This window comes from Rhinolophus hipposideros, assembly GCF_964194185.1.
Source record: "Rhinolophus hipposideros genome assembly, chromosome: 19".
Lineage (NCBI taxonomy): Eukaryota > Metazoa > Chordata > Mammalia > Chiroptera > Rhinolophidae > Rhinolophus > Rhinolophus hipposideros.
The window spans coordinates 9170365-9192500 of record NC_138065.1 but is presented as its reverse complement, the minus strand read 5'-3'; positions in this window follow the sequence as shown (position 1 = coordinate 9192500).

Below are 22136 nucleotides of genomic sequence, written 5' to 3'. Positions count from 1 at the left end.
TATATGTGTGTGTGTGTGTGTGTAAACATACACATTTATAAAACTTTCATGAAACAATACTTATTCTTGCTAGGCATACTGATAACTTATATTCTGTTTTAGTTAATTTTTAAAATGCCATTTGTGACCCACTAAACTGATTTCATGACCCATTGATAGGTTACAGTCCACAGTTTGAAATCCACTCTTCACTACTCTGTACTGCAGATGCTTTAAAGCTAAAACGTACATTTCCCAAAGTCCCTTGCAACTAGGCTTCTAGGCACAATTTAGTTTCCATCAGATACAGATGGAATTTGGGAGGTGGGAGTGAGGTGGAGCCGACACTTCAGCTTTCTTCTGTTGGGTGCACAGTGGTGGAGGCTTTCGATTTCCTGAGGCAGTTTCAGCCCAGATATCGACAGTCCGGGGCGATTTAAATCTTCACAAGAGTTTAGATGGAACATAGAACAAGGTAGAACATGGCTAGAACAAGATTTCTGCATAGAGCCCAATGAAATAATTCTAGTGTTAATATGGAAATGTAAGGATTGAAAACTAGTGAAGATAACCCTGAAAGCTAAGAGCAAACAGAAGGGACTTGAATTCCTAGATATCTAAACTTCTGAAGCTGTAGTATTGGTGTGGCAATAGACAAGTAATCGATAGGACATAACAGAAACCGCAGAACAAGACCAAGCATATAAAACAACTTGGCATTTTTTAAAGGCGGGGTGACAGATCAGTGGGAAAATAGCTAACTATTCAATTATTGATGTGAGAATGACTGGGTTTCTGTAGCAAAGAAAATACACTTAGGTTCTTTCTTCTCACCACACCAAAAATAAATTCCAAATGAATTGAAGACCTAAATGAAGAAAAAGCAAACCTTTGAAACTATAATAAAGTAATATAGGAGAATATCCTTGTGACCTTGGGGGATAGATGGATTTGTCAGACAAGAAGTGAAAATCACACATCATTTTAAAAAAAGACAAGATTGAATATGTTGACTACATCAAAATTTAACACTTCCTTCTCCATGACTAAACGACCCACAAAGTTAAAAGAAAAGCAATGGATTAGGAAAAAATATTTACAACTTCTGTAAGAGACAAGGATTAATATCCGGAATATATCGAGAATTGGTGCAAATCAGAAAAGTAATAGGAAAGTTTAAAAATTTTTTGTTAGGCAATTACACAAATGAAAACCCCAGCCTCATTAAAGGATCAGAGAAATTGAGACATTAATATATTTAAAATCCATTAGATTGGGAGGAAAAGAAGTCATAAAATCATTTTGAAGGTATAAAGAAAAAGGAATTTACATCCAGATAGAAGCATAAATGTATTCATCAACTAGACTTTCACTTAGCAAGTCAGGTTGAAATGTGCAAATTCTATAATATAGAAATTCTTCTATGTCTATATCATGGAACAGTTTTCAAATATTTTCACTATAACCCATTATAAGAAAAATGTTTTACATTATGACACATAACAGTACACATCTAAAGTTTTGTAAAAGAATGCCCTTACTATATACATTGCATTGCATTTTCTATTCTATTTCACTTTAAAATGAAAAGAATACTGGTGTAGACACACAAAAGTGATTTGATAATTCATAGATCAGAACATGCAAATAGAAAAATTGAAACGATGCCTTTGGTATTTGCCTTAGTACGTGCCTAGTTAGTGCCCATGCGTGCAAGGAAATGTGTACAGAAATGTCCACTGTAGTTGTAGTAAAACAATGAAATGAAATATCTTTGGTAAGGAAATGTATAGATACAGTTTTATGTCCATAAAATAGAATGAAACATAGTTGTATATATTGAGGTGGATGGATGTAAACAATGTTGAGCAAAATGTTGCCAAATTTTTGCTAGATCAGAGTTATTTCATGGTTAAATTCTTTAGTGAGAGACTGGAGTACTTGCTAATCAAAGAGATGCAAATGCTTTTTACGTCACACTTTATAGTCAAGATAACTGATACTGTCTGACAAAAATATAGACGTCTCACTGTTATTCCCACCCAAAAGAAGAGTTATCGCTCTTCCTTATTGGTCTGAATTTCTCTTGAAAAGGACTTTTGCGTCTCAGCTGAGACCCTAGAGCTCTGTAGGATAAAGCTTAGAAGAAATTATTTATTTATTGAAAAATGTCAAGGGCCGACATAGCCAAATAAGTATTCAGTCTAGATCTTGCAGAGCAATTGATTGCAAAAAGAATAGATTCTGATGGAATCTCTTTGCTTCAAAATATGATTTCGAAAAACTGAATGAAATGATTGTGCAAGATGGGCAAAAAATGCACACTCAACTTGGAGGAGAGTTTCCTAAATGAATGATTTACCAATATGTGGGCAGAGCTTCCAAAACCCACAATGGAGAAGGTAGTAAGCGGAAGAAAGCCTATTGTTCCAGTCCGCACAAGTCTGCCTCCTCGGGCCACAGCACAGGGTAAGGCAAGCAGTTCACTTTCCAATAATATTATTCCCGTTACTTATTGTAATTAATTTTTCCATTATAGTTTCCTCTGAGTGGATGCTATAACCAAGGAAGAAGAGGAGGGCGAAGGTTATTTTCCTTTTACAGGAAGAATGACAGCAGGAAACTGAGGTTAGGAAATGTCTGTCGAACTAACTTTTCCATAAAGACGCCCAAGGACCTTTTTAGTTTGCATAAGTAATCAAGTGTTAGATTAGTTTCTTATCGCTGCTGTAACACATGAGCGCAAGCTTAGTGGCTTTAGACAGGTTTGTTCTATGATAGTTCTGGAAATCAGACTACAAAACGAGACTTAAGGGGGTAAAATGAATATGTGAGCAGAGCTGGTTTCTTCTGAATTCTCCAGGGAAAAATCCATTCCTTGTGTCTTGCAGCTTCTAGAAGCTATGGCATTTTGTGCCAGGTAAAGTTAGGATTGCAATACATGCAAGACAGAAATGATGCCTTTTAATAAGGTCTCAGATGTCTACCCTGAAAATGGAAGTAGGCAAAGAAGGATTGATTATTAAATAATAATCTTGCCTTCGTATTTATAGATATTACCGAAGTGCCATTCATTCTACTGAGTTGTCGAATCAATGAACGTGGTGATTTTTTTTTTAAACTGAGACCTCTCCCTGCCCCCATAGAGACGATTGTACCCTGTGAAAGCATTCTTGCGCGGAATTTTTGGCATAACCATCACTGTTAACAACATTCCGTTCTCTTAAAATAATTCAATGGAAACAACTTGTAAAGAGTTTGGAAATGCTGTCGATTTGATTCCAGACACTAGAGGGATCAGCACATTAAGAGAAAAATTAATCCTTAGGTGTTGGATCAATGTCTAGGTTTTTCTGTTTGCTAGATAGCTAAGATGCTGGCTGTCCCGTGTTGACTAAAATATAGGTCACCTTCGATTTATGAGAGGAATGCTTTGTCAGAGGAATGAACAAATACCTGAAAACAACTGAAAGTAATGCCTAGGGGAAAAGTTGGACAGTTGGGCTAGTTGAATTGATTTGTCCATCCTGTCACATCCCAGAAGAAACTGTTTATTCTTTGGTGAGTAGGTTCCAAAACATCTTTGAGCAGAGACATAGCATAGCACACATTCTTCTCTCAGTGAAAGAATTTATGATTTTCTCAATTCAGTCCATCAGAAGAGGGATAAGGCTTGATAAGGATTCAGCTGATAAGAACAATGGCTTGTAACAGGTTGAAGACCTAGGGCAATAGAGAATTGGGGGCGAAAAATATTTTGTCAAAGAGCAAAGTTCATGTTCTTTTTCTCTTGTGCAACAAAGTATTTGAGTTAGCAGAGGAATAGAATCATGAACAGGTTTAGTTGACAAAGGCATCATAAAATGACATCCAGTGAGAAATGGAATGACGAGCTAGGCTTCCACTGTCTTTCCATTTCCTTTCCAGCGTTGCAAGCCACCCCCGATAGCTTCAAGTTTATGGTAGGAAGATATGCACAAAGCATCAAAAGGTTTTCTTAACTAGTTCCTAGCATTCGAGATATTATTTCAGAGGGAAAACAAAAATCACATTCATTTATTTATTCATCAAATGTTTTGAGTACCTACTATGTGCTGCAGCCTATTCTAGGTGCTGGGTGAAAAGAGATAACATGTATCGAGCATTGTTCTGAACAGTTTATATTCCTTGGCCCATCCAATCCTCAGAAGAAAACTAGGAAAATGTTCACAATTGATTCCATTTTATGGATGAGAAAACTGAGGCTCCAGCTAAGTAATTTTCCCAAGTCAAGCCGCTAATAATTGGCAAAGCTTAGATTATCTGACTTCAGATGTCACGTAACTGACTATGCTATACTGCTGTAATTCTTGAGGGGTTCTTGAATTTTAGCCAGGCCTTATTTTCCTACGAGCTGTTGATGGTAACTACCACACATTGAGTTCCATGCACCATGCTACCATGTCAAATACATTCTATGGTTATGCCACTCAATTCTCACAACAAGTCTTTTAGGTAGGTTTATAATCCCTGCTTTGTTGATGAAAACAATGAAGTTCACAAGCATTAAATAATTTTCTCAAGGTCATAGCTAAGTGGCAGTGCTAAGTCTCGATTCCATTTTGTCTCATGCCAAGGCCCATGCACTTAATTATCCCTCTGACCTGCCTCCTATAAAAGAGAGTTAACTCAAGAGAAGAGGGGACCCTTCTCTTCCAAAGACTATTAGAAATGGCCACAACTTCTCCCTGGCTTTCAGAACAAGAATAGTAGGTTGAGTTCCACTGGTGGAACTCTTACGAAACAAAGGCTCAGATATTTTGATTAGGCTCCTTCTGGCTGCAGACCACGTTAAGAAGGATTCCAAATTAATGTTTTTCTCTGTATTTTAGAATCATTGAGATTTTTTTTCTCCACAATTAAATCAATGGAGAAATACATTTGTCAATCAATAGTATGGTCTGAGAAGTTTGTCAAGTGTCAGACTCCTCGTTCATGGGCCAAATCCAGTTATCATCTCACAGAGGAAATGGAAAAAAAAACTTTCTATCTCTGGGGTGCCCTTTGGGATGAGTTTCATTATTCACTTTAGAGCACCTATTAACCTAACCAATCTATCAAATACATTCAAGAGAATTCACGGAGACCATTTTGTATGCCAGACACTGTAGTAGACAGCTGAGCCTTCTCAGTGTCTTTGACCTAAATGGGACATAGGGGGAGTTGAAGTACTGTAAAGTGAAAGGCCTTTACAGATTAGAGAGAGCCTCTGCGATCTAAGGTTGAGAAACTGACTCATAACAGAAATGAATTTCTTTTCCAAAGAAGGTTTGCTTAAGACGTGAGATCTCAGGCTGAGCCTTCTACTAGTGGTCTCAAGGAAGTCTAATTCACATAACCTCTATGCTATCCCTCACCCTATGCTTTTAATTATGTCAATAATTAAAATTAACAAACAGGTTAAACTCTGTTATCTGGGGAGAGAGGAACCTTGCTATCAGCAAAGGGATACAGAAACATTTCCTCTTGCAGATACTCTCTCGCTTTATCAACATCAGCCACATTTACAAGCCCAGAGCAACTGCCACCATCACCCGTCTACAAGCCTGCCCCACCCCATTGCTCCTTCAACTTCTTTATTTGATGCTTAATAACTTTTAGCTTAAGAGTAGTTCAAAAGACAGTGTAAGTATCCTCGGAAGTCCTCACAGTAGCCCATGAATATGGTTTTAGAATCAGGGAGATTTGTTCCTCATCCTCATTTTAAAGAAGGTCTTCTTTAAATTAACATGAAATGTTAATATTTTTATTATAAGTCTGTTGTGCTGTTTACTAAGTAATATGTCTGTAAAATTCCAACTGCCTTGTTCAAGGGCTTCACTAAATCATACCACTTGGGAACTGCCAAAGATTGTAGAACAAGGATTTAATACACACTTTTTAAAATCTTGCTTGCTTTTTCTTTTTCTTTCTTTCTTTCCTTCCTTCCTTCCTTCCCTCCTTCCTTCCTTCCTTCCTTCCTTCCTTCCTTCCTTCCTTCCTTCCTTCCTTCCTTCCTTCCTTCCTTCTTTCTCTTTCTTTCTTTCTTTCTTTCGTTCTCTCTCTCTCTCTCTCTCTCTCCCTCCCTCCCTCCCTCTCTCCCTCCCTCCCTCCCTCCCTCACTTCTTTCTTTCTTAGTGAATTCTCATGGTGCCATATTTTTTCCCAAATGAAACTGATAGGAAATGTTTCAAGAAAACATATTTTCACCTGATGCACTTCATTTGCCAACTAATGATGTAACTGATGACTTTTATGAGACTACTTTCCTCCTCTTTATTGTCCTTGAACTGTCATTTCCTATAAAGGAATGCCTGTAAGCTGCCTTCCCCCATTCACCTCCCTGTCCGCAGGAATCCCCAGGTGGGGGAGGCGGCCTTAGCCTCCTGGTGGAAGGTCTGGAAGGATTATAAAAAACCACTTCCTCTAGTCCCGGACAGCAGTTCTCTATTTCCCTTTTGGAAGCAGCTTGGCGCGGTAAGTGTGGGACAGAGGTAATTGGGGAGTGTGTGTGTTTGCATCTAGAACTCTACAAGGGAACTGGGGAGAGGAGGCCAGCACCATTCCCAGGGAGAGAGAATTCCATTCTTGAAGGTTCTTTCTGACTGTTGTTGTGCTCAGGACACGTGGGATCTGACCCAAGTGTCATCTGTATTTCAATCATGGAACCCAAAAGAGGCTCTGGTGAATGAACAGGAAGCAAATTCAATTACATATTAATGACACCACCCCTTAAGGTTGATTGACAGGTCTCATTGTTTTAAGGACACAAATGTATTCTTACCAGACTCACTTATATCTAGTTGTTCACCTGGGTTTGATCCTTTGCCCCATTTCCCTTTCCACTTTATATCCTCTCCCTGAGTTATCAGTCATCTACTCTGAACATTGAGTGTTATTATTTCTATATTATATCTTTTCTCTGATTATGAAAACAGCAGTAAGTTCACGGTAAAAGAAATGTCAGATGATGAAAAAAAAAGCTAACACGGAGAATAAAAATTAGAGGCAATCCTACAACCCAGAGAAAACCATTCCTAACCCTTTCTCCATGTGTGGGTAATGTTTTGTGACCTGCTTACATCCAATTCTTCCTATTACAAATGAGGGGTACAGAGAATTGACATACCTCTCGTATTTCCTTCAGATAAATTTTAAGATGCAGATTCAGTGGGTCAAGGGGCATGATTTATAAAATGTTGAAGAAGATTGTCGTATCAGTTTACACTCACATTGTTAATAAAGAAAGGCTGGATTCCCCACATATCCTAAGCACCGTTACCTTTTCTGATTTTTGGCCAATTATCAAATTGGGCTTGGGAGGGGCAGATGAAGGGAGTATCTCATGTTAAGGTTTAATTTGCATGCTTCGGGTGAGACTTTCTGTGTTTATTAACCATGTGTTATTCTGCCTTTGTGGATTGCCCATTCTGGTTCTCTACTTATTCTATAAAGTGAAATTATATTTTCTAATTTTGAAGTTTTGAATTTTTATTTAGTCCAAGTTGTTGGTACCTTCAGCATAAGTTCCTCATATACCCAAATTTGGATATGTTCTCCTTTTTCTTATGGTTCTTTTTATGATTTGTTTTTATATTTAACTCCTTACTTCACTTGGAAGTTGATTTGGGTGTATGGAGGGATATAGGGACCTGGCTTTATTTATTTTATTTTTCTGAAAAGCTGAGTATTGTCGTTTCCACCATTTCTTCAGTTGTTCATTTTGTCCCCAGATTAAAAGTCTGTTTAAAATTCATTTTTGACGATTGTTATCCCATTTTGTTGCCTTAGAGTGTCACCATTCACCTTTTGTTGAATCAATTCTGTGTTTTCTTGAATTTTATATACACCATGAAAACAGAAACTGCCTCCATCTTCTTTCTTATAGTAAGTCCTTTCATAAATATCCCCATGCCCCGTGTCTTGAATGATTCTTTCCCTCCACATTTGTAGGTTATATAATACTTTCACAACTCCATGTTGATTATTAACTGATCTGTGACCCAAAAGGACAGGTCCAGTTCTGATGTTTGCCAGCAAATTTGTTGGATTCTTATTGGATCCCCTAAAATTAGAATTTCACTCAGTGGATTTTAACTTTGGGAGATGACTTTGATAAAAGTTTACCTAACTCATTCAATGTCCCAGGCCCCGAAGGGCAGGGGGACAGAGCTGGGGCTCCAGGTCATCCCAGCAGGAGAATGTGGTCCCTTCCATGCTGGGCAAAGCCTCTGGACCAGAGTCTGGTTTGCTGAATTTAATTTTCTGTTTGGTTGGGCTGCCATCCCCGATGGTCGATGTGACTCTACCTGGGTTCTTACTAGTCTACATGTCCTCCTAGGTCTAGTAGGATCACTGTCTGGCTGGGCTTCTCATCATCATCTGAGGATTTCCCGTGCAACAACTTAAGAGACTGGTGCCCCGCAACTGGGAACTGGGAGAGGTGAAGTACCTGGGTGGTGTTCCACCCTCTCTTTCCAAATTAGGGAATATTAATGGACTTTGGAAGAACCCATACCTACCTACTATAACACATATCCCATCCTCACTGTCATTACTGGGAGCTGGCTCTTCAATGTCTTCCAATTTGTATCCATCTGCAGTTGGTGACATAATGATAGTATTACCCCTTAGTTCCAACGTGAATAAAACACAGACATATGTTGTTGTTTTCCATTTTGTCATTTTGTTGCTTGGGGTTGAGAGTAAAGGAGGGGTTTTGATGTCTGGGCTTATTTTGCCATTTGATTGCAAGTCTGCTGTCATTCAATGGCCTCCTAACTTGGCATCTCCATTCTGCTGCCATCTTTCTTTCTGCCACCAGAGCGATTTATTTCTAAATGCAGATGTTATCATTTTACTCCCCAGCTTAAAAATTCTCAATCGTTCCCCAAAATTTATAGGACAAAATTCAGATGCATCTTCGTGTAAAGCCCAGCCATTATCTGGACACTGCTGACCTCTAAGTTCTCAAATCATACTTCTTCCCACCTTACTCCAACAATAACAAGCACCTTTCAGTTTCTTATGTACCTTATGCTGCATGTATTTTTTTTCTCTTTAAAAATATTTAAGCCTACTTTCTGCTAGGCATTAAACTAGACACTGGGAAAACAAAGTCTTTCTGATAAATTCTGCAGACTTCAAGACTCTTCTAAAACTGGTTGCGGAGACAGGCAAGTGAGTGTACCATTAATTACAATCCAATTTTGATAACGTCTGTAGTAGGTTAGCAGGAAGCATATAGAGAATGCTCTGGGAAAGTTGGTATGTCTCCATGTTGTCTTTATTTTTTTTTATTGAGATATAATTCACATACTATGAAATTCATTCTTTTAAAATATATGATTCACTGTTGTGTTTTGTTTCGTTTTAGCATATTCACCAGGTTGTATAACCATCACTGCTATCTAGTTTGGGGATATTTTCATCCCCTCAAAAGAAACCTTGTACCCATTAGCAGTCACTCTCCATTCCCACCTGCCCCCACCCCTGGCAATTACTAATCTTTCTGTCTCTATGGATTACTCATTATAGATACTTCATATAATATGTAGCTTTTTTGTATCTGGCTTCTTTCACTTAGCATAATGTTTTCAAGGTGCATTTCATTCCTTTTTATTTCCAAATAATATTCCATTGTATCCAGCACATTTTATCTTTTCATTCAATAGTTTATGGACAATTGGGTTGTTTCCACTTTTTGACTACCATGAATAATGCTGCTATGAACATTCATGTACAGATTTTTGTGTCGACATACTATATGTTTTCATTTATCTTGGGTATGTAGCTTGGAGTGGAGTTGTTAGATGTGATAACTTCTTGAGTTACTAAAAAATTGTTTCCCAAGTGGCTGCACCATGTTACATTCCCACCAGCAATATATGAGGGTTCTAACTTCCTCATATCCCCCCAACATTTGTCTATTTTATTATAACTGTCTATTTTATTACCATCCTAGTAGGTGTTAAGTCACATCTTACTGATAATGGTTTTCATTTGCATTTTCCTAATGACCAATGATGTTGAGCATCATTTCATGTGCTTATTGGCTTATTTATATGTCTTCTTTGTTGAAATGTATATTCAGATCCTTTGCCCATTTCTTAATTGAGTTAATTATCTTTATTATAGAGTTTGAAAAAATTCTTTATGTACTCTGGATACAAGACCCTATCATAAATATAATTTTCAAATATTTTTTCCCATTCTTTGGATTGTCTTTTCACATTTTGATAGTGATCTTTGAACCACAGTAGTTTTTAACTTTTATGAAATATAATTTATCTATTTTTCTTTGGTTGCTTGTGCTTTTGGTGTCCTATCTAAGACATCATTGCTATTCCAAGGCCACCAAGATTTATACGTAGTATTTCTTCTAAGAGTTTTAAAGTTTTAGCTCTTACATTTAGGTCTTTGTTCCATTTTTAGTAAATTTTACATATGTATGAAGTAGGCACCCAAATTCATTCTTTTGCATATGGATAGTCAGAGTCCTAGCACCTTTTTTGAAAGGACCGTGCTTTCCTCTCAAATTGTCCTGACGCTCTTGTTGAAAATTAATTGACGTATATTGTTGTTGTTTTTTTCTTGAACTCTGAATCCTATTTCATTGCTCTACATGTCTATACTTCTGCCAGTGTCAGTCATGATTACAATTGCTTTGTAGCAAGTTTTGTTTGGGAAGCATGAATTCTTCAAATTTGCTCTTTTTCAAAATTTCTTTGGTTATTCTTCATCCTTTGAATTTGAATGTAATTTTTAGAATCAGCTCATCAATTTCTGTCCCAAAAGGTAGCTGGAATTTTTATAGAAATTGTGCTGAATTTGTAGGTTAAATTGGCGGATAGTTCCATTCAATGAACATGAACTTAAATCTTACTGAATTTCTGTCAACGTTTTATCATTTTTAGCGTACAAGTCTTCCACTTCTGTTAAATTCATTCCTAAGTATTGTATTCTTTTTGATGCTACTCTCAATGGAATTGTTTTCATAATTTCATTTTCAGTTGTTCATTGTTAGTAACAAAACTGACTTTACTGATTTTTGAACTTGCATCTACCCACTTTGCTGACCTTGTTTGTTAGCACAAATAGGTTTTTGTCTGTGTGGATGCCTTATGATTTTCTATATACAAGAGCATTTTATCTGCAAACAGAGATTGTTTTTTGTCTTTCTATTCTGAATGCCTTTTCCCCCTCCTTTTTCTTTTTCTTGTTTTCCTTTTTTTTTTTTGGCCTAATTACCCTGGCTAGAACCTCCAGAACAATGTTGACTAGAAGAGGAGAAAGTGAACATCCTTATCTTGTTCCTAATCTTAGGGAGAAAGCATTCAGTTTTTCATCATCAAGTATGTATAACGTTAGCTGTGGGTTTTTCATAGATGGCCTATTTATACATGGATGGCTTAACACACTAGTCATAATTTGTTGATAATTTTTTTCATTATCGTGAAAAGGTATTGAATTTTTGTCAGATGCTTTTCTTGCATCTGCTGAGATGATCATGTGGGCTTTGTTTTTTTATACTACTAATATCGTGTGTGACATTATTTGATTTTCATGTGTTGAAACAACCTTGCATTCCTGCAATAAACCTGATTAGGTCATGGTGTATGATCCAAATGCTGCTGGATTTGGATTTGGTTTGCTAGTATTTTGAATATTTCTATATTCATTAGAAATATTGGTCTATAGTTTTCTTTGCTTGTGATGTCTTGATCTGGTTTTGTTATTAGGTTAATACTGCTCTCATGAAATAAGTTGGGAAGTGTTTGTGTCTCTTCTTTTTTGTTTTGGAAGAATTTGTGAGTCGTGTTAATTATTCTTTAATTGTTTTGTAGAATTCACCTGTGAAGTTATCTGTTCCTGAGCTTTTCATTCTGGAAACTTTTTTGATTACTGATTCAAACTCTTTAATTGTTATAGGTCTATTCAAATATTCTATTTCTTCTGGAGTCAGTTTTGGTACTTTATGTGTTTTATAGAAATTTGTCCGTTTAGGTTATCTAATTTGTTGGCATACAATTGGTCATAGTGTTCCCTTAGTATTTCTGTGAGGTCACTGGTGATGTCCCCGCTTTCATTCTTGATTTTGGTATTTTGAGTCTTATCTCTTTTTGTTGGTCATTTTTAGCCAAAGGTTTGCCAATATTAAGTTGATCTTTTCAAACAACCAACGTTTGGGTTTATTGATTTTTCTCTATTTTCTATTTTATTTATTTCCACTCTCATCTTCATTATTTACTATTTTCAGCTTTCTTTGAGTTTTCTAGTTTCTTCAAGTACAAATTTAAGTTATTAGTTTGAGATATTTCTTTGTTTTTAACGTAGGCATTGACAGCTATAAAATTACTTCTAATCACTGTTTTACCTGTATCCCCTAAATGTTGGTATATTGTATTTTTATTCCCAGTAATTTCAAAGTACTTTCTATTTTCACTTGTGATTTCATTTTTGGCCCATTTGTTATTTAAGCATGTGTTGCTTAATTTTTACATATTTGTGAATTTCCCAAATTTCTTACATTACAGGTTTCTAACTTAATTCTATTGTGATTAGAGAACATATTTTGCATGATTTCAGTTTTTTAAAATTTGTTGAGCTTTGTTTTATGGCCATGCTTACAGTCTCTCTTGAAGAATTTTCCATGTGCACTTGAGAAGAAAGTACATTCTGCTGTAGTTAGGTGAGTATTCTATAGATGTTTGTTAGTTATGGTGGTTTATAGTTTTTGTTCAGATCTCCTGTTTTCTTGTTGATCTTCTGTCTAGTTCTTCTACCCATTATTCAAAGTGGGGTATTGGAGTTTTCAACTATTATTGTTGAATTGTCTTTTTCTCTCTTTAATTCTGTAAGTTATTGCTTTATTTATATTGGGTCTTCATTGTTAGGAGTATGTATATGTTTATAATTCTAATATCTTAATGAATTGTCCCCTTTATCATTTTAAAATATCCTTCTTTTTCTCTAGTAACAATTTTTATCTTGACGTGCATTTTGCTTGATATTGGTATATCTACTCCAGCTGACTTTTGGTTACTGTTTCTTTCTCCATCCTTTAACTTTCAACTTATTCACATCTTTGAATCTAAAGTATGTCTCTTGTAAACAGCAGAGAGTTAGATCATGTTTAAAAATCTATTCTGTTGATCTCCGCCTTTTAATTAGAGTGCTTAATCCATTTATGTTTAATGTAATTATGGATAAGTTAGGATTTACATTTGCCATTTTTCTATTTGTTTTCTATATATCCTATGTTTTTGTTGTTGTTGTTGTTTCTTTTCTCCCCTACTACTGCCTTCTTTTGAGTTACATAGATATTTTCTAGTATACCATTTTAATTTCCTTGTCATTTTATTTATTATATATTTTTACTTATTTCCTTTGTGGTTGTCCTGAGGATTACAATTATCATCTTAACTCATAATAATCTAATTCAAATTGATGTGAACTTAACTTGAATAGTATACAAAAACTTTGCTCCTGTATAGTTCTATTTCTTACTCCCCCACACACACTTTTGTGCTGTTATTGACATCTTTATACTTTGCCCATCAACCCTGATTTATAATGATTGGTTTATGAAGTTGTCCTCTAAATCAGATTTGAGAAAAAAAGGTTAGAAACAAAAATATACATTTATACTCTATTTTTTATTTACCTGCATAGTTGCCTTTACTGATTCCTCTTATTTTTTATGTATATTCAAGCTATTATCTAGTGTCCTTTCACTTTAGCTTGAAGGACTCCTTTTAGTATTTCTTGTAGGGCCAGTCTGCTAGTGATAAATTCAGTCAGCTTTTGATTATTTGGGAATATCCTAATTTATTCATTTTTGAAGGATAGCATTGCTTGATATAGAATTCTTGGTTGACAGATTTTTTTTTCCCTTTAGCACCTTGTGCATGTCATTCCACTGCTTCCTGGTCTCCATAGCTTTTTATAAGCAATTAGCATTTAATCTTATTAAGAATCCCTTGTACATGATGAGTCACGTCTCTCTTAAGGCTGTCAAGATTCTTTTTTTTCCTTTCAACAGTTTGATTATGATGTGTCTAGGTATGAATCTCTTTGAGTTTTTTCTACTTGGAGTTTATTGGACTTCTTGCTATGTAGAATAATGTTTTTCAACAAATTTGGGAATTCTTCAAATATGCTTTCTGGCACCTTTTCTCTCTCTCCTTTTGGGATTCCTATAATTCATTTGTTGGCATACTTGATTGTGTTCTACTTATCTCTGAGGCTCTGTTAATTTCTATATATTCTTTTTTCCCCCATCTATCAGACTAAATAATCTCAATTGACCTATCTTCAAGTTTGCTGATTCTTCTTCTTCCTGCTCAGATCTGATATTCCCTTCTAGTGAATTTTTTTTTCATTTTAGTCTTTGTGCATTTCAACTCCAGAAATTCTGTTTGGTTCCTTTTCATAAATTCTCTTTACTGATAGTCTCTATATGATGAAACATTGTTCTCATACTTTTCTTTAATTCTTTAGACATGGTTTTACTTAGCTCTTTGAACATATTTAAGATAGTTTACTTAAAGTCTTTGTCTAATAAATCCAATATGTAGGCTCCCTTAGGGATACTTTCTATTGATTTTTTTTCCTTTTGTGTGTGACATAATTTCTTGTTTCTTTGTAGATCACATATTTTTTTGTTTTTGAAAAACTATACGTCTTAAATATATAACATGACAACTGTGGAAACCAGATTCCTCCCCTCCCCAGGGTTTTCATTATTTCTATTTGTTATAATTATTGTTTGTCTAGTGACTTTTCTGAATTAATTCTGTAATCTGTGTGTCTGTGTTATTTGTTGTGTGTGGCCACTGAAGTCTCTGCTCATTTAGCTTAATTGTCAGCTAATGATTGGACAGAGATTTTTTTTTTTTTTAACCGTCTGCAATCAATATGTTTTCCAACCTTTGCCAAGGGACTCTGTTGTCTGCTGGGGCATGCCTTCAACAGCCATGCAGTTTATAACTCTGCCCTATCCTTCACTTCCTGCTTGTGCAGAGCCTCAAGTCAAATGAGAGCTTAGGGCCTTTTCAGTTCTTTCCTGAGCATGTTTATAGCCCTAGGAATATGCACAAGCCTATGTATAAGCATAGTCTTCTAGATTCCCAGAAATATGTAGGAGCCTTCCAAAGCTCCTGTGAACATCTCATTCCCCATTTCTTTCTTTTAAGCTCTTGGTCAATCTATTGTTTGCCCCAACTATTATTCACTCTCAGGAAGCCATGATGTTAAACAATTAACTGTAATTGTTTTGACAGATGCCTTAGGGAAAAGTCTTTTTGTACTGGGAGAGCCCTGAGTCAGGTCATTTATAGACAGCAAGTGAGGTCTCCCAGGGAACTCCCAGATAATTTTCAATCTGGCTAGGTAATTTTCTGGAATGAAGCTTTGGAGGAAATCCTCCCTTGTTCTGCTTCCTTTGTTGGCTGCCAAGCTTCTAGTTTTCACCATGAGTATGGGCTGTTAATTTGCAAGGCTACTGTGGACTTAGGGAGTGAAATATAGGAAAAATTAAAACACCATTTAGTTCTCTCTTCTTACCAAGATTTGGTTGTTTTTCTTGAATAAATGCTCCCCATATTTCTGCAAGCCATTGGTTAATTTCCTGATTTCTGAAAAAGTTAATTCTGCCCAGTTTTGTCGTGTTCTCCTTACTTTGATGACGGAGAGACTTCTTGGTGGTCTTTCCTCTGCTGTTTTCACTGACATCCCTTGTTTCCATGCTTTTAAACCTGCTATTTTCTTTTCTTGGAACACCTTTCCCTTCTTGCTCTCTCTCATAAGTCTTTCCACCTTTCAAGACTCCGTCTAAATATTCCTTCTTCAGTGAGGTTTTCCTTCACCTGCTGGGCAATATTGATTTTATTTGCTTTAGTACCATGAATGGTCTGGCTTGTACTTACCACTTGTTGCACTTATCACCCTTGTGATATACTTACTTGTATTGCAAGTAAGTGTCTGTGTTTCTCTCATCATGAAAATGGGCCCTTTTGGTTTCTCTTCTGTGTTTGCAATTCTCCAGTGTGGTATCATGTTTAATATTTTTAATAAACCACACAAGTTATCATTGTCCTATAGTTTAACTAAAATGCACACCGCTATCCTGAGAGACTTTACTACAGGCTTTAAAGTAGAAAATGCAAATTCCATTTATTAAGAGATTAAAACCAAATTATGGACAGATTACCAAATGGCAGAGAGATTTGCCAATTATACGTTCTTTTGTCTACCTTCATAATAGTCTTTCTGGGAGTAGTTGGCTTTAACCCAATTCAGGATTACAAACTATATGAAGAATAATCCCTACGGTTTGTGCAGAAGAACTGTTATAATTCCCAATAATTACAGCCATGATCTTAAACTGGGTCATCTCAATTAGCCTGAAATATTTATAACAGATATTTTGGTTTAGGAAGCATATAGAGGTAGTTAATCAAAAGGAGGTAGGGTGAGCCATACTGGGAACCCAAGATGAGGTACAAAGAACTGCAGGCATGGTTGGCCTGTTTGCCATTTCTTTCATTTCCTTTTTTTTAGGGCCTCTGTGTGAATAATTTGGTGCCCAGTGTCATTCAACATTGCCTTTTATCTTAGATCATTTTAGTCTCATTTAATGATTGAGGTATAGTTCGACTGAGCTGGGAAGCTGAGGATTTATGTAATCTTGCTCTTAATTGGATATTGTAGAGGAAACTGGAATCTAAGCAGTCCTTGGTGCCAAGAGCTCAGGAGCCCTTGGATCTTTCTAGTGCTAATGACTGGCTACTCAATGTTGTAATAAGGCAAGAATTTACTGAGAAACAAGGTCATTATTTGAAATAAAGCCCCATGAGCTGGGGATAAAGTCTCACTCTTTACTTCTTGGTTGATAGTGTTCTGGCTGCTTATGACTGATGGGGGTTGGTTGTCATGGTGATGGGAGAGAATGAATTAGGAGGTGGCAGTGATAGGCATTGCAATGTGAGAGAACTGGACTTAACCTACATATCTTTTGTGAATAGGACTTTGTTATAGCCTTCCTCTGAAAAGGACTTGAAACATCATGTTGCCTCTCTTAATGCTGGACTGAAAAATGAAGACAGTAAAAGTATCCCACAGTTCTGCAAATCAGACTTGTCTCTGCCCTCACTCCATTATTCCATGACCCCAAGGAGATTTAGATACTGAAGCAGAGACTTGATAGCAAGATGAATTTTAGTGTTTATGAGATAAGTGTAGGAACTAAAGCCAAATGTATAAAAGACTTATTTCAATTGGTACCAGTCACTTGACACTTTGTTCCACCAGGGTTGTTTTGTTTTAATGAAATGTTTACTAACAAAAACACTTGGTATTTAGATATCAAACTTCATTTCTTTTCTACTCTTTCTTCCTGTTGTTATTGTTTTGTCTGGATGGTTTGACCTTGATTCCTTTTATTGAAGGAGCACCTGCCCAAAACGCCAAATTATATTTTCTCAGCATTGATTGTAGATTATAAACTGCCATAAACCTATGGTGAAAAACCACATTTTTGTCTTGGCACTTGGTTTCCTTAGTCATGTTTTAAGAACAAATATTGTGGCTTCTGAGTAGTGGAACGGAGAAGTGGGGTCTGAGTGTTCCTCTTGGTCATGATGCCTCCAGCATGTCCTTTGAGTGGTTTTACCTTCCTGAGAGGAAGGGCAGTGTAGCCTTTGTGGGTTTGCTTGGTTTCCTCCAGTCCTGAGAAAAAGCTCAGAAGATTTTGCTGTAGTAGATTCCTAATTTGGATGCCTAAATCAAGAACCGAAGTGTTATCAAGACTGATCGCCAGGGGACTGACTCATTTGAAGAGTACCTGGTAGGCCACCTGAAGAAAAGTAATAAAGGGGAACAGGGCAGGGGTGGTTATAGTGAGCTTCCAGTGGTCCTAGGATTGAAACTTCTAAGTAAAGAGAAAAGATCAAGTCGTCTTTAATGTCTGGTGGAGGTGGGAAGAATAGCAGAAACGTGTCCCAGAAAAGCAAGCTACTCATCCTTGAGCAGACACCAGCTGTAAAGTTGTTGCCTGGGGTCATTGGTTGACAGGTAGCAGGGAGTGCAGCCAAGGGGTGGGGGGGTCACTGAGGTGCTTCTCTGTGTAGCCTGGGAAACCCAAGTGAATTCTTCAGCGGAGGTGTATTAGTCTGCTGTGGCTGCTGTAACAAAGTATAATACCACAGATGAGGTGGCCTCATCAATGACATTTATTTTCTCCCAGTTCTGGAAGTTAGAAGTCCAAGATCAAGGTTTGGTTTCTCTTGAGGCCTCTTTCCTTGGCTTGCAGATGACCCCCTTCTCACTGTGTCCTCACATGGCCTTTTCTTTCTGCACATTCATCCTTGGTATCTCTTCTAATAAGAAGACCAGTCAGATTGGATTCGGACCCCAGTCAAATAGCATCATTGTAACTTCATCACGTCGTCAAAGGTCCTGACTCCAAATATAGTCACATTCTGAGCTACTAGGGGTTAGGAATTCAACATATGCATTTGGGGTGGCAGGACATAATTCAGTTTGTAACAAGAGGTGACAATAAGCTGTACTACTGGGAGAGGAGGAGGGGGAAACCTACAAAAAAAGGACCTGTAATTGACTCATGACCACCTAAGTATAATCAAAAGAGCTGAAGTGTAGTCAAACAACTGAAACCTTTGAGACAGTGAGGATCTTTATCCCAACTTATTTTTCCCCCAGAGCAGCAGGAGAAGGTGACAGCAGCAGTGGGAATGATAGAACCCTGGGGAAACCAAGGGTTATCACCATATCAAATCAGCCAGAGACTGTTGAGTACTCAGGAGAGTCCTGAGAGGTGGAAGACACAGTCCCAGACAGAGAGCCGAAAATCTCATTCAGGCATGAGGTAGGACCGTGTGGAAAGTGATTACATACAGAGAAATGATCCAAGAAGTTGCTAAGGAGTTTTTGAGACCTATGTGTCCAGCACTGGGCAAGGCCCTGGGAACTCATTGGGGAGCCAAACAGACCTGGTCCCTGACCTCTTGTGGCTTCCACTCGAGAGCCGGGTGGACAGACCTCGGTCTAATAGCCACACAAATCATTTCAAACTGTGAAAAGCAAAGGACAGTGGGACAGGACTGAGTGGGACACAGAGAACAAATCCATCTCAAAAGAATTCTAAGGCACTGACGTCAGTTGAGGCCTCAAAGATAAGAAAGAGTGAGCCAAGTAAGAAAAAAAAGAAAAAGAAAAAAAATCAAAGGACTGTTGTTCCAGTAGAGGGCATTGTGTGTGCTAATGCCCTATACAAAACATAGTTGTTTTTTTTTAAAAAAGATAATGCATGTTTTTTCTGATTACATAAACCATGCATACTTATAGAAATTTTTCTTTACACAGGAAAATATTTAAAAATTACCTGAAATCTCACTTTCTTGAGAAAACTACTTTGAGACTATAGGGTGACCAGCAGCTTAAAGCCTTTTTTTTTTTTTTTTCCGTTTCCATTTTTCCCTCTGCCTCCTCCCTCTCTGACCCTACTCGTGAGCCATTGGTACCCCATTTCTTAACTAGTAACAACCATGGGTGTATATTTTCACCCTTTTTAAATGTTATACGTATTATACTTTACATGTTACTATATGTAGTATCTATTTTAAATCTATATAATATGTACATATTATATCTGGTATATATTATATATAGTATCTGTATCTATATTGTATATATCTATACACATATAAAGATATAGATACACACTCAATTGGATTTTTTCTAAGTTGTTTTTCTCAAAAATGGCATCATAGAATGTATTCTTCTTAGCATCTGTAGCAACTTTTGATGGACATCCCTCCAAGTTAACTTTTAAATATCAAACTCAATGACTTGTGCCCTAGCTGACCCCCAGACACTAATTTAATTGGTTTGGGGTGGGGCCCAAGCATCTGTGTTCTTTGAAAGCTCCCCAGATGATTCTATGTACAGCCAAGGTTGAGAACCAGTAAACCTTTTCATTACAGGAATATTATTGCCAACCAATGATTCAATGTCCTTTACAACCTCTTTCTAAGCCAGCATTTATAAGTACTAGTAAATTAAAAGAAAAAAAGCTTCCTTGGGTAAGCTCTTATGCTTAAACATCATCACATGGGAACGGAGGAAACAGGGGCCAATCCATGGAGAAGCCAGTGCCTTGGGACCAGACTTTGGAAACAGAATATTCTAGCAGAGGCCTCACTGAGGTGCTAAATGGGCCAACTTATTAGAAAGGCCCGTGCTTGTGGTAGACAATCCCCAGGATCTCTCAAGGATGACAGAGTGAGGGGCAAGTGGGGTTGAAATTGAGTGGGTTCTACTCACCAAGCCATGGAACTGTGTGTGGGCTGCGTCTTCCGGGAAGATCTTTCTCACACAGGTGTGGTCACCAAGCATTGTCCTGATAGGACTGGATCTACTCAGAGGGGCTGCCCTTTCTGATAGGTACAGTGATGAGGAAGTGGCTGGTACCCGCTTTGAATCCCATGACGACAGTGAACCGGACACAATCTCTGCAAGGCTGACAGGCTAGTAGAATGGATAAACCCATAGGCAACTAGCTGCAAAGAAAATCACTTTAAAGAACAATTTCTATCAGTGTATTGTTCTAAATCCTGCAAAGGCTCCCCATTGTCTACAAGAAAAAAATTCAAAATACCTTAGCCTTGAATTCAGCTCCGTGGGAAGTCTCTCCAAACTCACCTGGTACCCTTCAGGTGGACTGCTCTGACCCCAGTCCTGCCTGGGTCTCTGTGCCCATGCCAAGCTGACATCCCTGGCTTAGGAGGCCCCCTCCCACGTACCTCTCTTAGCACTCACCGCAGTGTGCACTCAGCCTTGTCTTGACACCAACCTTGACACCAGGCGGCCCTGCTGGGTGTCAGCAGGGGAACTTGACTCAGGAGTACAAGACTGATGATCCCATTCTTCATACTTTGGGCTTGACTCTAATTGTACCTAAGGGAGGACCTTTGGAATCAATAGGATCTTTGCATTTATCGGCACCCAGCACAAGACTTGTGCAGGAGGGCAGTGAGTTTGGTGGTGTCGTCTGAAGATTCTTTTAAAATTTCCCAGTGCACTCAGATATTTCTGTTAAATGCTTGCCCTTGAAATTGTGAAGCTACCTTGAAAAGATAGACGTACACCACGAAACGATTTATGAATGTTCTCTTGCTGCCTCTGACCTACATACACTTTTGTTTCTTTTTCTATTTATAGCTTTCCTGCCTCAGCATGAAATATCTTGATAAAGAAAACCAACACAGAAATACATGCTTGACAGTTGTGCTAATAATACTTTCCTGGTTTCAAATGATAAGATTGGGTCTCTTTTCTTATTGTGCAGAATAATGTTGGCAAAACCGGTTAACCAGAGCCTAACCTGTTGGGGTAGCAGAAGAGCCTAACAGATCTGGAAGAAGGGAAACATCCAACTCCAGGAAGCTCTAGCCTTCCATGAGGAGAAGGAAAATAAGCAACTCCAGCCCACTCTAGCCATGCTGTCCCACTTCAGGAGGGAGGGGGAAAAAACTTGAGCAGCACTACTGAAGTTCAAGGTCAGAGGCAGGCTCACTGAAAGGCGAAGATCTAATCACAGAACTACAGAATGCTTCTCCTCCCCTTGTACCATATTACCAAAAGCCCATTTACAGCAGATCCTTTTACCCACTCATTATGTCCAACTCTCAAGAAAAAATTACAAGGTATATGACAGGCAAAAAAACACAGTTTGTGTCAGACATGACAGGAATGTTGGAATTATCAGATAGGGTATTTAAAACAGTGATGACTAAAATGCTAAGGGCTCTAGTGGATAAAGTGGATGCATGCGAGAACAGATGGGCAATGTGAGCAGAGAGTTGGAAATCTTAAGAAAGAACAAAAAGGAAATGCTAGCGAGAAAACCCCACTGAAATAGAAATGAAGCATGCTTTTTTGATGGGCTCATTAGTAGACTGTACACAGCTGAGGAGAGGCTCTGAGCTAGAGGCTATCTCAATAGAAACTTCCAAAACGGAAAAGCAAAGAGAACAAAGATTGTAAGAAGAGCGAAATGCCTCAGGACTGTAGGACAACTACAGAAAGTGTAAAGCACGTAATGAAAATACCAGAAG